The 18,312-nt window shown below is 39.1% G+C and overlaps 1 protein-coding gene across 1 annotated transcript in view; it reads right to left on the bottom strand.

The window, feature by feature from the left end:
* The window catches only part of LOC119242111 (olfactory receptor 151-like), a 368,040-nt gene that overhangs the window by 315,416 nt on the left and 34,312 nt on the right, over positions 1–18,312 (bottom strand). The window lies entirely within an intron of this gene.

Genomic DNA, 18,312 nt, shown 5'->3' on the forward strand with positions numbered 1-18,312 from the left:
TGGACTGCCTCAGAATTCTTTCTGAGCTAGAGACAGGACATCTGATTGAGGCTTTGCCTTGAGGCTTTTTCCCAGCTTGCAGAGGAGATAGCACCCTTGCCTGTAACCAGCGCCAGCCCCTGACAGTAGACAGCAATTTTATTCTGAGTTTAGGATCTAGGGACCTGATTAAAAATATAAAGCAGAGGTTCCCTGGGGATCACAGCCCTAGAAATTAACTTTTAAAAAGAAGGAGTGCTTGTTTGCCTATACCCTTGATAATATCTAAATAAGCATTTAAAAACATTATTTGTTCAATGAGCATCTCAGTAAAATGCAAAACAGTTTTAAAAATTACTACTTACTGAGCACTTACTAGATACACCTAGCACACTTTCTGTCTAGGCATTAATACACTGATCCAAGTATGCCAGAGTCAACACCATTTTTCATATAATAATTCATTTTAGTTTGCCCCCCAAATCCTGGGACCTGTGTTTTGTCAACCCTATTTTAGAAATTAATTCACCAGCTGTTAAATTACAAAGATCATATGCAATCTAGATCCAGCTAACTTTGCTGTTCCTTATCATTGGTTTTAATATTCCACTGCAAGAGATCATGTATAAACCAGAGTCCATGCCATCTAAGTTCTGACATTGTCTCTTGGAAAAGATAAGCTAGAACGTATCTAACTTCATATCCCAAAAAAAAAAGTCATAAAACACAGTAAAGGTACAGATAAAATGCTATGCAACTTCAGAGGAGGCATGCCACACCCTATTTACACCTCGGTTTACCACAAGAATGTACAATATTAAGGCCAAGGAGAAAAAAAGCTTCTCAGTCATTTCTTGAGATTCGAGTTGACTGTAGAAAGCAATCCCCATCAGTTAAACACAGTTTTTCCGGAAATTACCAAATCGTTGGAGTTCTCCTTGATGGCACCTATCTCCTCTTGGCTTTTTCTAGATCCCAGTTCCTCCTAGTGACCCTCATGGCACTGTAGCTTGTTCTTCTTTCACTTCACCAGATCCATTATCTGCTTCCCTGCTTTGCTTGTGTCCTAACTATCCCTCTCTCAGGAACGAATTGTCCCTCTGTGTTCCAGTGTCTCAGTCTTGCTCAAGTTCAGGGGTGTTTGATACTTTATATCATTTATGAGGGCTTTTCCACATGTTAGCTTCTAGGCTCTTCCATTTTATGGTTTAATTGAACTCCTACAACAACCCTGTGAATTGCTGTTGTTACTCCCATTTTCAGATGAGATTGAGAAGCTGAGATTAACAAATATTCTGTGAGCTGCTGCAAGCCAGGTTCTATATTTGGTTCTAAAGATATAAAAGTGAATAAACCTAGTTCCCATTCATCATGATTCTTGGAGGAATGTGGCTGATCACAGTCACTCAGATGCTCTGAGGAGGGCTGCTCTACATCTAGGACATAGGATGATAGGGTTTTTTTTGCCAGTACCTCTGAGGGTGTGAGCTGATGATCATTTGAAATTCAATTTCTTCTGTTTTGGCATTTTACTAGGGCATACTTAATAGTCAACAATTCTTTGAAATATGGAGTTTCAGGTACTTGATAAAGTTAGTGATTCATGTCTAGTTTCCTGACCTGGAATCAAACAGCTTTGGGTGAGGGGGTGTGAGGGATATTTTGGTCAGACTTGCTCCAAATACTGTTTTAGGAGTATCTTAGCTGGGTTTTTGCAAAAAGCTGTGCTGAAGACAAGGACTTGGGTGCAGGTAGCTTATATTGAGGTATAATCTCAGAGAAAAGGCAGAATAAAATGGGGGACTGAGGAAAATCAATGCAAGAGTGGCTACTGAACTGTTTACCTGAATAGGAAATTTAGAATCAACTAAAGTGGGCTTCAGAAGACCAGGTAGGTTTCTAAAAAGATTGGAAAACCTCTTCACCTGGAGGGATTAGAGACCCATATTTTATTCTAGATTCTATCTGCTCTGTGATTGTTTGGGCCTCAATTTTCCTGTCTGAAAGATATAAGGCAGAATAATTAGATCAGTGAACCCCCAAAACTGGCGAAATATCCAGATGACTAGGAGAGATTTAGAAAACGGATTACAAATTGTCACCCCTGGAGATCGTGACTTATATCTGGATTGGAGCAGCAGAAATTCTACTTCTAGTAAGCATGTACTTATCTAATTCAATTGTATACCTAGATTTCCAAAGATTAGATGGTTTTTAAAAATTGTATTAATTTTTATTGAAGTAGCATTGGTTTATAACACTGTATATGATGACTTAGCAGTATAGATTCATACCTCTTCAGATGCATGCCACCCAAAATACAAAAACTCTTATTCGAAGGGAAACATGCACTCCTATAGTCTTTGCAGCACTACTTACAACAGCCAAAGGATGAAAACAAGCTAAGTGTCCAAATACAGGTGAATGAGTCAAGAAATTGTGATGTATATTCACAATGGAATACTACCCAGCTATCAAAAAAGATAAACTCTTGACATTTGAGGCAACATGGATGAAACTGGAGGGGATTATGCCAAGTGAAATAAGTCAGAAGAAGAAAGACAAATACCAAATGATATCATTTATATGTGAAATATAAAGATACCAAGCAAGGGATATGATAAATCCAAGCTAACAACAAATCCTAGAAACTTATAGAACTGGAAAAAGCAGAGGGGGAGGAGAGAGTCCTTGGACATTTTAACTTGTGCCCAACTTTTCAAATAACAGCTCGAAAGCCAAATTATGAAGTCAGATAAGGTTTCCTTCACAGTCTCTAATCCTTCTTTCTGTATCCATTTCAGTTCCAGTGAAAATCCCAGTTCCCAAAACACAGGCTTAATGCTTGCTGTACCTCCAATTCTGTCAAAGTGCAGCAACACAATCTACCAAAGCTTACTGGGGTGTATTTCAATGAAGGCAAAAATATTTTACCAAAAAACAGGTGTCTAATTATGAAACATAACCACACTCTGTGATGAGAGGTACATTTTGGTGAGGATGGGGCAGCTGGAGGATAGTCAGGACCATGCTGGCAGCTGCCCACGCCCCACTTGGCAGCTAACTAAAACCCTCTAGAACATGGTCCTGTGTGCATGTGTGTTTTGTGTATAAGTGTTGGGTGACATTTATACATACATACCAGAGCTCACTATTCCTCCACACATGGGCAATATTTTGATCACAGCTCAATAACAAGAGGGCTGGAGCATAATTTGCATGCCTAGAGATTTGGCATCACCTGGGTGATCTCAATAAATTCCAATCCCATCTCTTTTCCCCACTGTAGTCAACTCACAATTAAGGAAAATAAATCATGATGGCAAACCTGAAATAAGCCCCACAGGAAAGGGCTCCCTGGGACACAGAAAGCAAAGCCAGCTTCATTAAAAGTTGACTTTTCTCTAGGAGCCTTAGAGGATTCTTGTTTGGATGGTAGAACAACCAAGAAAAGTTCCTCTGGATTTATGTCACTTCGGCACCTGTTGCCATGGGAACTACATTTCAAAAGCTTCTCAACTGGGGCTTCACTAAAGTCATGTTCCCTGAAGAGCAGATGAAGCCCAAGCAGGAAGCAGTGTAGGAAGAACTATTCTTAACTGCATTCCTTTTGTTACAGATCTGCCCTCTTTCCAAAACTTGCATCTCTTTATAGTGCTTCTTTATTTTATTTCTTTCTATTCTTTTTTTTTTTTTCATTACAGTCTGTATGTGCCATTCCATGTGTGGCACGTATAAATGCAGCACAATTTCTCACACATGCATTAACCCTGAAACAACTGGTTTGGCCCCAAGTGCCTTGACCATCACTCCACCCAGAGCAGGCCAAGCACAAGTCACTATTTCTTAAGAGGCGGCACAGAACCCAACCAAAATGATGGCAACTGAAAAATTTTCACATGCAGTGACCTAAATCAGCTCCTGAGGAAACTCACAGCAGAAGTTACATGGCTCTTCATTATACTTCATCTCTATTTACTTTTATTAAGCATTTTCAACTACTTAAAATACAAATCTTTACAGAATATATACAAAGAATCCTAGAAATAGAAGGGAACTTGGAAGTCTAAATTGGGGATAGTTACATGTATTGGACACCTAAGTACCAAGCACTCTGTGAGTAGTTTTGCATACATTATGTCATTTATAGAAAATGAGTAATTACAGAAAATGCAAATCTAGTATCATTTAAAATAGCACCAATTGATTCATTAATATTTACTGGTTTTTTACTATGGAAAGCTGTGTGGAGATCCCTCAACCTACTAAAGATAGAGCTTTCATATGATCCAGCAATTCCACTCCTAGGTATTTACCCAAAGGACACAGAAACATTAATTCCAAAGAGCACCTGCACCCCTACGTTTATTGCAGCACTATTTACAATAGCTAAGCTTTGGAAACAACCCAAATGCCCAAACATAGATGACTGGATCAAGAAGATGTGGTACATATACACCATGGAATATTACTCAGCAATCAAAAAAACATAAACACATGCAATTGGCAGCAACATGGATGGCGCTGGAAGGGATCATGCTCAGCGAAATAAGCCAGAAAGAAAAAGAAAAATACTGGATGGTCTCACTCACAGCAGGAATCTAGAAAACCTAAATAAGGGACCAGGGAAAAGAATGAATATAAGAAAGAAAAAATCAAAATCAACAAACAACTATGAACCAGAGACACACTGTGGAGGGTGGGGGCGGGGAAAGGAGGGAATGGGGTCAAAATAAGGGGGTTGCAATTCTATGGGGAATATAAAAATAAAATTAAATAAATAAAATAAAACTGAATGGAAATACATATATATATTTATTTACTGGTTTTTTAAATGCTTGCTATATGCCAGGGACTATGCTAGGCACTTTGCATACACTAATTCAGTTAATTTTTACAAAAACTCTATGAAATAGGCACAACTATTATCCGACTCTGCAAAAGAACCTTTCCTGGATCAAAGGAATCAAACACGCTTGTCTTTCAGCTATGATAATCCGGTCTCCTTAAACCATCAGGTATTTGTAGCAGTGGAGAAATTAACAGGATTTGCTGGACTGATGATCATAGAGATTTGGAGAGAAAAGACAATAGTCATGAGTGACTAAGATTTCAATACCAGGACACAGACAGAGCGAAGAGGCAACTAAGCTAGAACTTAGACCTGACTGTCCAATGCTGAAAGCACATATAAGGAGGAGGGTCAATAAACAGTCAGTGTGGGCCGGGGGCTTGGAAGGAGTTAATCAAGGCATGGAGGAAGCATTTAAGTCAAGGGGATCAGAAAAACCACAAGTGAAGGGCTAAAGACGGAAACTTTCAACAGGGGAGGAGGAAGGTATTGAGAAATATTTCAGACAAGACAAATGTGGTGGCCCCGAGCAGAGTCTGTAGCCAAATGTTTCTATCATGTCACTCACTAGATTAGTAAACTGAACCACAGTCACCCAACTTTAAGCCGACATATTAATACTGGATATTAATATATTAATACAGGATGATCATGAGAATCGACTATGTTTAATATGTAATTTTGAATTAATGAAATATCACAGGATTCTTAATTCCTTTTTAACCACTTGTCAAATTCTGCCTTTTACTTTTCTTCTACCATCTCAAGAATGAATTTCCCATCCTCAACTATAAGAAATTGCAAGATGATTATGCTAAATACTGTTTCAATTCACACCCAATGGTGAACCCAGTGATATATGTACCTATTTTTCCTTAATATTTACTAAATTCAACAGAAATAAAAATATGCTTCAGTAAAAGCCCAGATTTGAAAATTGATCAACTCCAGGGATATATTTACAAATACTGAAGAACTGTATTATAGGATTCTGTAAGTAGTCATGTGATAAACCCATTCCTAAAAGATAAATAAATCATGCAGATTACACATAACTGGTTATACTGCTGTATGTTTGACATTTTAAATGTGATAATGTTGGCCCTAAACTGACAGTAATGCTAGGTGTGTGCCTATTGGGTAATAACCTCTGGGATCAACACATGTACAGAAGAGAAGTAACCTCCCAATATCTTGAAGATTGGCAAAGGAAAGTTACTCACAGAAAGAACTGCTAAGCCTTCCCAAGTCAGGAGCTACCCGAGGCTTAATTTCATCATAGCCCACAGTTTGGGGTTCTCAAAATAGGAATCCATTTTTAAGTGACATTTATCTCAGGAATATCTAGGCTATAAAAAGCAAATACACTAACACCAGCAATGTAAAATATATTATTTCAAGGTGTGTGAAGGGTATACTACGCTCCAAGATTGTGTTAGAGAAGGAAAATGCAAGGAGATGGCATGGCCTTATATACAGAAAGGCAATTCAATGGAGGGGATATTATTCTAGGCATTAGTGGAGAGGTCACAATTGATTTTTTAAAAGTACATCCTAAACTGAAAGATACACTAATCTTGCAGAAAGCAACAGACTCTCCCTATTGGACAGCAACATTTCAGAAGATTCTACATCCAGAATGGTAAAGACCACTGTTTGTACCATCTCTACCTGTCTAGAAAACCACAAAGCTGCTCTGTGAAATTTTCTCATACTTTTCAAAGCTGGAAAAGTTTTCTGAAAACTAGTTTTAATCAAGAAGCAGTGTAATGCATTTGGAGGAACCACGTTTAGAAGTCTTAATCTGTCAGCAATATATAAAAAAAAGGAAAAGAAGAAATTACTCCTAGAGAGATTTAAAGAAATGTTTTAAAAGAACTTCAGCAACATTACAGAATAAAAGACACTGGTGAATGAAATTAAGGAAAAACATCAAGTTGTGTGGTCTTGGAAAAGAAAAATGTTTTTCAGTCTCAAATTTCCTCCTCTGTAAACAGGAACATCAAAACCTGAGGATGTTATTATACACCACACACCAGATGTCTCCTTCCCTGCTGATGACTGAATGTGGATGTTACTCAAACTTGCAGCCTCCCCTTGCTTATCTCTTCACTTAATTTCCCAGAGTAATCCCACCCACTCCTATGGCTTGAATAGCATCTATTGCTGTGTTAATTATGAGTTAATGGCCTTAAATATTCCATTGCTCAAAGGACTCACTAGACTCAACCCTTTTACAGTCACACACAACAGTGTTCTCACCAGTAAAAACACAGCACACCAGGAGAAGGGTGCATATTGAGAGGGGTACAGATACGTCTGGCACAGGCTTCCTTGTCTTCTACCCCTGAGTTGCACAGTATGTGCTATGTATCCAAGACCTTGACATACATGGAAAACTTCTTGGTACTGATGGAGGAAAGGAGATACAAGGTCAAGAACCTAACTCCCACAAGGAGATAGGGGTAGAAGGATTAGCATTTTCCATTAACCCAGTTATAGAAACCAAGACCCTTAGGCAACAATGCCCCATCAGGAGGCGCAACACTAAGAAACTATCAGACTGCTACAGGGAGAGTCAGGGGCACAAACCATCCACCCAGAGATGAGCCCCTCCCTGAAGATGAAAAACCCTAACACAGCCCTCACAACAGGGCAGCACTCTGCCCACCTGTGACTATGCAGGTGCTTCCTTTCACCAACTCTCTCCTGCAGGGCAGCAGCTTCCTGCCTGCCCATGACCTGTACCATGCTGGATCTTCTCACTGACCTCCCTCAGTGGAGGCCGCTCTCCTCAAGGCCGCCCGCCTGCGACCATGCAGGCCTCTCTCATCAAACCTGTCCCTTCTAGGGCACCTCTTCCTGCCCGCTTATGTCTATGCAAGTGTCTTTTACTATGCTATCCCTTTTCTAATAAAGCTGCTCTTTAAATATAACTACCGTCTCTGTCTCGTAGAAAAACTCGCCTGGAAAACTCACCACGTGCCACGGAAATGGAGCTCTGGTGACACCTTTCCCAGAGTGAACCCAAGGACCCCGCACAAACTCCTAAAAACGACATCAGTACCAAGAAGTCCAAGGTCTGCCACCCCTGTAATGATCTTGTCTTGTAGGCATTGTCCACCTCCATGACCAATCTAAGCCACTGAACCCCGCAGGCTCTGCCAAATCCAGGGGCCGTTATCACTACTATCATTAGCATTAGCATTATTATCATCATATTGAACTACTAAATTCAATTTTGAGTACCTGACAATATTGCCAAGCTGCTACGTTCTGCCCACAAACAGTTCAGGGACTCACCATCATAAACCACTGTTTATCTTTAGTAACTACGTTCCATAGCATTGGTCAGTCATCAGCATCAGAGCCCCAAGTAGCTCTGGAGATAAACATGCTGTCAACCCATAAGATGAGCTCCTGCTATACACCTGCTAACTGCCAAATAGATATAGATAACTCAGTCTCATGTTCTGGACTGTTCTTACACAGACACCACCATAAAAAGGGAAGGTCCCATGTTCCCTGCCCCACTTTATAAGTAGAACTGAGTGGCCAGTGAAGCTATATAACAGAGAAGGCAGGTGGGCTCAGCGACAGAGACATGTGGAGAAAGGCCCACATGTTTCTCAGCTTTTGATTTGCACTAGGGACTTGGGGGACCTGGAAGAAGACACGTGGGTGAGAGACACATGGGGAAGCTGACAATGGCAGCTGTTACCTTGATTTGTACTTTGAATTTGCTCCTTTCATCCCACACATGCCTGGCCCCTCTCACCTCCTTCCTACAGCTCCCTGCAAAAAGGTAACAAACTTGTGGCCAGCTTTTGGATCTCAGCAGCCCAATTTTGCTAGACATTTACTCACAAGGGGATGGGTAACTGGGTGTTTTATTTGGAATATCCTTTCACCTCCTCTCTCTAAGCACACCAATTCTATAAATGATCTTTCACACCAAGAGTCTATCTTTAGTTCTGTGCAAATGGATGGCCAGATCCCTTTAGAGTGTGCAAGTTAGAGGGTCCCAGGGTACCCTGGTCTGCATGTTAACACGATCAATAGACTATCAGACACCACCACCTGAGCATCTCACAGACACCTAAAAATCAACCATGAAATGATTTATCTTCTCCTGAAAATGGTCTCTTACTCCCAGGCCTCCCCGGTGGTGCAGCGGTTGAGTGCTGGGTTGCGAAGCTGCCCGCAGCCTCTGCAGCGCCGGTTCGATCCCCAGCTGCTCCCCAGCCACCCGAGGAGGGTCCCACATGGCGCGCAGACCTCTCCTGCCGCCCGCTACTCCCCTCAGCAGTGTACTTTCGTCCTTCTGCCTGCTTTGCTCCCCGCTCTGGTGAATTCTCTCACCCTCCTACGCTTCTGACTGTACCCAGTGCTTGTATAAATAAATAAAATAAATAAAAATAAATCTTTAAAAAAAATTTTTTTAAATTATTAAAAAAAAAATGTTCTCTTATTCCCATGTTCTCTAGTTAAAGCCAAATAGAAAATTAACACAATCTTCTTATTCTTGATATGACCTCTTCTGAGTCAGATATTATCGAGCTGGAATTTATTTCTCAGTTATGATTCAAAAAGTATGTCACTCATTACTTAAGCTTGTTGCCATATGCAAAGCAGAACTAGTTATTTGGCATAGATAATCAGAGAGCTATTTCTTTTTGATGGTTTAATTTTTAATATACATGCCCACATATATATGCATAACTTTGCATTAATGCATAAATGCAAACACATTTATGGGACTTCTTTGTGTGTGTGTGTATGTGAGTGAATGTGTGCATGTGGAGTAAGGTCTAAAATTGAGGCCCTAAAATTATGTACTGTCTCAACATGGTGGGGGAGAGGGGACCAGGAAGGCCTCAGTTGGCCTAACCCCAAAGTCTCCTTACCATTCTGGTCCCACTGATAAAGTGCTTTGTCAAATTCTCCTTATCATGGGGTCCAGGCACATTCTCTGCTTATCCCTGTGTATCCCATATTGGGGTTCAGGTGATAGGGCTCAGTGTGTGGAGTTCTTGGGTCCCTCTGAGAAAATTCAGCAGACGTGATGGTCCTCCCAAATAATCAGAAATGCCCTGGGCCTAGTGGTGTATTTCTAGTTCTTCTGCCTCCCCTATCATCCTGCCTCAGGAACTTCAAAACCCATAGGTCAACATGGGTATAGTCCACACTTAAACCAAGAGCTGACAATTGTGCCGCTCTATATAGTTTAAAACCTACTTTATACCATATCTTGCAATCCTTTCTAATTCTGGGAAAATGTACAATTTTTCCCATATTACAGAAAAGCAAACTGGGTATATATAACCTGTATAACCCCAGTGGTAGGGTCTACCTCCAAATAACAAATTTCATGATCTTTCTAATATGCTACAAGTATCCCCTAACTTTTTCAGATCTTTGACTCTGAAAGGAAATTATAAAGTGAAATTAAAACATTTGGGGAAAAGATCTGTGTCAGGGAGATAAAATGGTTCCTGAATGTTGGACAGTCTTAAAGAATAAATCAGGGCCTTGAACTAAATGTGCCTGAAGTATACTAGAAGGAAAGCAATCCTGGCTGAGTGTTGGATCTTCAGTCCTACCCTAAACAACAAAATGTAGGCCTTATGGCATTCTTTAAAAATCAAACCAAATCTGCACCAATTAAGTGGAGGGCCTGGCTCCACAGCACCCCCTCTCCCAACACACCTCATTAAAAAGAGGGCAGCATAAAACCACAGGACTCCACCTACCTAGGGACAGCAGCCTGGTTCTAGTGCCAGAGGAAATCCCAATCTCTGCACCCTCTACCAGCAAGGACCCACTCAACGTCAAGCCTCCCTGTAATTACGAGAGTTCTGGCCCATGGCATGGCCTGTTATTTTCATCTCCCTCTCCCAGTACCAGATACTCCCAACTCAGAAATGCAGAGTCAGCTACGTGAAGCCACGGTGTCCTCACTCTGCTTATCCTGGGATTCCATCATGACAGCTCTGCATGTCCACACTAAGCAATATCATGTCACTTGCACACACAACTGCAGGGCACATGCTTACAGGTACCCCTGCCTCCACTGGGGCCCCACCTCAAGGATGGTGCTGATGCTCACCTTGGATCAAATGGTCAAGCTCAACACCTTCAGGCATCCCTGCTTACTGATGTCCATGGCATTTACGCAAGAGCTCTGCTCCAGTGAGTTCCTGCCATGGTCCACTTTTAAATTATACTCTACATTCTGAAAAATCCCTGCTTGTAGCATGTACTTTGGAGATCAAAAAAGAGGAGGGTAAGGGATAAGGCAATTCACTGTGAATTATTGTCATTTCTATAAATTTTCAACCAAAAATCTAGAAACAATTTTATCTTCAGGTTAGTTTTTACTTTATGGAGAAATAGAATGCTGAATCACATAGGTCTTGTTATTTGAAACACAAGAATCTTTTCATATTAAAAACTCCAGATGATTTGGGAACATAATGATCATCTCACAATTGCCTGGAGATTTGGGCTTCTATTTCTTCACTTTTCTTACCTTTCCAGCTCTTTGAAAACCACATATGAATCATTTTATGTATTCTTTGGGGTTCTACACCTATCAATGGATCCACAATTTTTATTAGAGAAATAACTGGGAGCTGGGAAGCCAGACCCTCTTTTTTCTTCTGATGTTATTTGCTTGCTAAATTACCCCTGGCTGGAACCTCAACTTCACCACAAAAATGACCAAAAAACAAAAAAAGGCTTCAAAATTCAAATTGGGAAATCAGCTAAACATAGGTGGTCACAGGGAAAGGATAAATTGTCCCCAGCAAAAAGTTTAAAGTCAGTATAGTCAATGGTTAAGTAAATGTTTCTTGAATTCATGAAATTCAGACATCAAAGAGAATTTTGAGAGTAAGAATTAACTGTTCCTGGGCCTTCAAGGGAAAGACTGAAAATGACTTGAAATAAATTGTACTTTTCACTCCAATTTACTTCTTTCATACAATGTTTGGGGAAATCGAACACTGAAGTCATTTTCACCTGGAATTTTTTAGAAGGATTTTAATAACAAATTCATTTTCTTTAATAGATTTAGAACTTACCAGATTTTTTATTTCTTCTTGATTTTACAAATTTACATCTTTTAAAGAATTTCTCTGTTCCTCTAAGTTGTCAGCTTTTTTGACAGTTATTTATAATTATTTATTATTATTATTTTAATATCTGTTGGCCCTGTAATGATTATCCTTCTTACATCCCTGATATTATTCAATTTTGTTTTACATCTTTTTCTTGAATGACCTTGTTTGAATTTTGTCAATTTCACTGATCTCTTAAAAAAACCCTCATTAGTTGATCTGTTTATTGATATTCTATTTCATTAATTTAAATTCTCATCTTTATCATGTTAGTTTCCTTCATTTTTCCTTTGGGTTCAGTTTTTTCCTCTATTTAATTTTTAGGGTGAGAAGCACTGGTTTTAATTTTTTTTCCTCTAAGCATTTAACAATATAAATTTCTCTCTAGAAATTGCCTTAGCTACATCACACAATATTCAGCATTTTTCCCCATTTTAATTCAATTCAAAAATATTTTCTAATTTTAATTGTGTTTTCTTTTTCAACAGTTGGGTTATTTAGAATTGTGTAGCTCAATTTCCAAATATTTGGAGGCTTTGGCAGAGTTCTTAGTTTCTAGTTTAATTCCAGTATAGTCAGAAAACACTATTTGCATGTTTTGAGTTTGTCTAAATTTATTGAAATCTTTTTTATGTCCCTGAATATGGTTGATCTTGGTGAATTTCCCATGTACACTTGAAAAAAAAAAAAAACTATTATTGTTGGGTAAGGTGTTGCCTAAAGGTCACTTTTTTGTGTTAGTTGGTAGTATTATTCAAGTCTTCTATGCCCTTAATGATTTTCTGTATATTTCCAATTTCTGAAAGAGGAGTATTGAATAGCCAGCTTTAATTATGACTTTTCTCCCTTTGATTCTATCAGTGTTTGCTTTAAGTACTGAAAGATCTTTTATTAGGTAGGTACTCATTTAGAATTGTTGTGTTTTTCAAATGTTGGCAAGGGTATGGAGAAAAAGGATCTTTCCTGAACTGCTGGTGGGAATGCAAACTGGTCTAACCACTATGGTAAGCTGTATGGAGACTCCTCAACCTACTAAAGATAGAGCTTCCATATGATCCAGCAATTCCACTCCTAGGTATTTACCCAAATAACACAGAAACATTAATTCAAAAGGGCACCTGCACCCCTATGTTTATAACAGCACTATTTACAATAGCTAAGCTTTGGAAACAACCCAAATGCCCAAAAATAGATGACTGGATCAAGAAGATGTGGCATATATACACAATGGAATATTACTCAGCAATCAAAAAAAGATAAACTCATGCAATTTGCAGCAACATGGATGGAGCTGGAAGGGATCATGCATGCTCAGCGAAATAAGCCAGAAAGAAAAAGAAAAATACTGGATGGTCTCACTCATAGCAGGAGTTTAGAAAACCTAAATAAGGGACCAGGAAAAAGAATAACTATAATAAACAAAAATCAAAATCAACAAGCAACTATAAACCAGATGACACACTACGGTGGGGGGGGGTGTGGGCAGAGAGAAGGGATTGGGGTCAAAATAAGGGAGATGCAATTGTATGGGGAATATAACCAAGATGAAAATGTATACATTGTGCAAAAATAAAAACTGATGTAAGAAATATATAAAAAATAAATTAAATAGAATTGTTGCGTTTTTAACTATTTGATACTTAAATTAGTATGAAATATCTCCCATGAACCTTGTAGATAATCCAAGACCTGAAGTCTACTCAGACAGAAATACTGCTATATCATATTTCTTATGATTAATCTTGTGTACTATATTTTTCTCCATACGTTTTTATTTTTTTTTTTTGAAATTTCTCTTTTTTTTTTTTTTTATAAAGAGGCATGTGTTTTTATTTATTTATTCGTTTGTTTTTGTTTATACATGCACTGGGTACAGTCAGAAGCACGGGAGGGTGAGAGAATTCACCAGAGCCAGAGCGGGGAGCAGAGCAGGTAGAAGGACCGAAGTACACTGCTGAGGGGAGCAGCGGGCGGCAGGAGAGGTCTGCGCACCATGTGGGACCCTCATCCGGTGGCCGGGGAGCAGCCGGGGATCGAACCGGCGCCTCAGAGGCTGCGGGCAGCTTCGCAACCCAGCGCTCAACCGCTGCGCCACCGGGGAGGCCCTCTCCATACGTTTTTAAAGAAAATATCTCTATATTTAAAATGTGATTCATATAATTTGGCTTGGATTTTTTCTTTTTTCAGTGTAATTGTCTCTTAATTGGCATGTTTGACTTTTTATTCAATGTAATTATTGAAATAAATCTGGAAGAGTTGAGTACTTTTTAGTATCCTCTCATTATTATGACTTATTAACTATATTCTATCTTATTGGTTTGTGACTGTTGTGATGATATGAAACTATCTTATCAAAATATATTTTCAGAAGGCATACATTGTACAAAAATGAAGAGTGATGTAAAAATACATAAAAGAAAATCTATTTTCAGGTATTTTAGCATTCTATGTAAATATTGAAGACCATAACAGTATAATTCCATTTTCCTTCCATCCTTTATAATCATTCTCATATAGTTTACTTCACCATATAGTATAAAACCGTAACATATTCTTCTAAATTTTCTTTAAGTGAATTATCTTTTAAATGATTTTTTTAAATATATATTTTTAAAGATTTATTTATTTATTTATACAAGAAACAGGGTACAGGCCAGATGCATGGTAGGGTGAGAGGATTCACCAGAGACAGAGCAGGGAACAGAACAGGAAGATTGACAAAATACACTACTGAGGAGGGCAGCAGGCGTGACAGGAGAGGTCTGCCGCGCCATCTGGGATGCTTGCTGGCCGGCCAGGATCCAACAGGCGCTGCAGAGGCTGCGGACAGCTTCACAGCGTGGCGCTCAACCACCTGCGCCACCAGGGGAGGCCCTCTTTTAAATGATTTTTAAGGAAATAATCCTTTTTGACTTAATTTGTATCATATGGATTTCAATTGTCCTGTGTCATTTATTGAAAACTTTCCTTTCTCTATTGAATTGCTTTAGTAACTTCACTGAAAATAAATTAACTATATGTGTTAGTCTATTTCTAGAACTGTTATCCATTTCATCAATATGTATTCTATATCAGTACTACTCTCTCTTGATTACAAAATCTTTAAAGTAAGCCTTGAAACCAAGTAGTATAAATCCTTCAACTCTGTTCTTATTTTTCCAAGTTGTTTTTTTTAGTCTGGATCCTTTCCATTTTTATATAAATTATAGAAATAGGTCAATGTCTGCAAAATCATGGTGATATCTTGATAGCAATTGTTTTGATACCATAGATCAATTTAAGGATTGCCAGTTTTGATTCTTCCTTTCCATGTTTATATCATGAGTCTTCATCAAATTAGGACTGTTTTAATTTCCTATGATTTTTCACTACTCTACCATTTTATTCATTTTCCAACTTTTCTAGAGGACTTAAGAGGTCTCAAACTACTGCAATAATGTGACTGAAACATTTTGGACAAAAAAGTGGTAGGGAGCAAGTTTTAATACCAAATGCAAAGCAATCTGAGGATGAATCAGGAATGAGAATCAAATATGGAGATAAAGACTGTGATAAGTAACAATCCTAGTCAAGTCTTGGATCTCTGATCCTACCCAAACAACAAAATAAAGGTATTCGATGCTTTTAAGTAAACTCAAACTAAATTCAACACCAATTCAATGGGTGGTCTCACAGCACTCCCTCTCTGCACCCTACACACACACACACAACCACCCACACCCACCCCACCCCCCATTAATGACAAGGCAGCAGAAAGCCACAAGGCTCCACCTACTTAGGGAAAGCAGCCTGGCACCAACAACATGTGAGTCCCATTCACAATCAAGGTCAAGTCCCCTTATAATTAGCAGTGGTCTGGCCTGTAGCATTTTACAGAATCATCTCATACTGCCCATACCAAATGCTCCCAACACCGGAACTGCAGACACTGTCTACTCTTCCAGCTACAGGAAGCCATGGTGTCCTCACTCTGCTTATCCTGGGATTCCATCCTGACAGCTCTGCACGTCCACACTAAGCAATATGGTGTCACTTGCACGCACAACTGCAGAGCACATGCTTACAGGTACCTTGCTGCCTCCACAAGGGCCCCCAGTCATAGCTTTAATGTCTGTAGGATTTCTATTGATAATCTCTTCTTTCATCAGTAATTTGTGTCTTCTCTATTATTTTTGATTATTCTGGCTTTATTTTATTTTTTTTTTAATAGAGGCATGTTTTATTTATTTATTTGTTTGTTTGTTTGTTTTGTTTATACATGCACTGGGTACAGTCAGAAGCGCGGGAGGGTGAGAGAATTCACCAGAGCCAGAGCGGGGAGCAGAGCAGGCAGAAGGACCGAAGTACACTGCTGAGGGGAGCAGCGGGTGGCAGGAGAGGTCTGCGCGCCATGTGGGACCCTCCTCCGGTGGCCGGGGAGCAGCCGGGGATCGAACCGGCGCTGCAGAGGCCGCGGGCAGCTTCGCAACCCAGCGCTCAACCACTGCGCCACCGGGGAGGCCCCCTGGCTTTATTTTTATCAAATTTATTGATCTTGTCAAAGAACAGCTTTTGGTCATATTTATATTCTTCTAATTTTCTTCTTCTATTTCAGTGATTTCGATTCTGTTCTTTTTCATTTCTCTCTGCTTACTTTGGACTTAAGTTGGACTTAATTTGCACTCATTTTTCAAATCTTTCAAGTTAAAAACTCAATGTATTCTTTTATCATCTATTCTGATATTGCCATGTAAGCTATAAACTTCTATGTACTGCTTAATTATTCCCAAATTTTGTAAGTATATTTTCATGATCATTCAATTACAAAAATTTTCAATTTCTCTGGTGATAAATTGCTTTATCTATTATTTTGAAATACAATGGTTAATTTCTAAAATATGAGGAGTTTCCTTGTTACCTTATGGTTACTGATTTCTAAACTAATTCCATTGTGATCAAAGTATATAATCTGCAGTATTATGATTTTGTTAAATTAACTTTTGTTTAGTGAGCACAGGATTCCAGATGGTGAGTAGTGATTTACCATCAAGAGAGACTGAAAGAGGGCCTCCCTGGTGGCTCAGCGGGTTGAGTGCCATGCTGTAAAGCTGTCCGCAGCCTGGAAAGTGTGGGTTTGATACCGGCCGGCAGGCAAGAATCTCATATGGCGCACGAGACCTCTCCTGTCGCGCCCGCTGCTCCCCTCAGCAGTGTACTTCTTTTGTCTGCCTGTTCTGCTCCCCACTCTGTCTCTGGTGAATCCTCTCACCCTCCCACGCCTCTGGCCTGTACCCCAGCTCTTGTATAAAAATAAATAAATCTTAAAAAAAAAACCTTCATTAAAAAAAGAGACTTAAAGAGAAAAGCTTATTATTCATAGTCTTGGAGGAAGTACTTGGCTTGTCTCAAGAGGCCATAGGCTAGGGTCAAGGCAGATTGCAGTCAGAGAAAGAGCTATAGGGCCTGGGGCACATACCTTTATTGATGTTCATGAATGGAATACTTCAGGGTTCCAGGCTAAGGTCAGATTGTTCAATTCAAACCAAAAGAACAAGGTTTTGGTAAGCGCCAAAGGAACTTTATATAAGGGCATACAGAGGGAAGGCTCTGGGAGCCAGGGAAGATTGAGGATCAAGAAGAGCAATTAGAGAAGTTTTATCAGCAACTGAAAGGACTATTATCTAGGGCAGGTGGTTGCATGAGGGGCTGGTGTCAGGTAAGGATCCCTTCCAGCCACTCAGACAAAAAAAAAAAAAAAAAAAAAAGGATGCTGAGGCAGCAATTCCATGAAGTAAACTTTAGACAGTATAATTTCCACTTCTCAAAATGTATTGGAATATGCTTAATGTCATAGAATATAGACTATTATCATAAACAGAATACAGCCGATTTTCAAATATAGTTTCATTCATTATTGTTTCATTATAATATTGATGAGGGAGGAAAATATCTTTGATGGCCTTGAATGAAAGGAAGTTCAAGGACCAACTTTCATTAGACACCATTTTACTTTAAGTCAGTTACTAAGAACCTATTGATGCTAAGTTAGGACTTACTACACATGTACTTGGAAAAACTGTATTATGCCATCATTGGGTGTACGAATATCAATTGTGTCAAGGTGCTTAATAGTGTTATTCAACTTATGGATAAAATGGTTTTCTTTATCAATTTCTGACAGTGATGCTATGATTATAGAAATGTATACTTCTCCCTTTAATTGTAAATTTTGCTTTATGTACTTTGAAATTCTACTTGGGGGCATATACCTGTTATAACCCATAATACATCATTTCTTTTATCATTAAGAAGCCTCCTCTTTCTCTTTGGTAACATATTTTTAAAATCTATTCAATCTAAAATTGATATAGTTATTCCAGC

The sequence above is a fragment of the Talpa occidentalis genome, unplaced genomic scaffold (assembly GCF_014898055.3).
Source record: "Talpa occidentalis isolate TD23 unplaced genomic scaffold, MPIMG_talOcc4v2.1 talOcc4.12, whole genome shotgun sequence".
Classification (NCBI taxonomy): domain Eukaryota; kingdom Metazoa; phylum Chordata; class Mammalia; order Eulipotyphla; family Talpidae; genus Talpa; species Talpa occidentalis.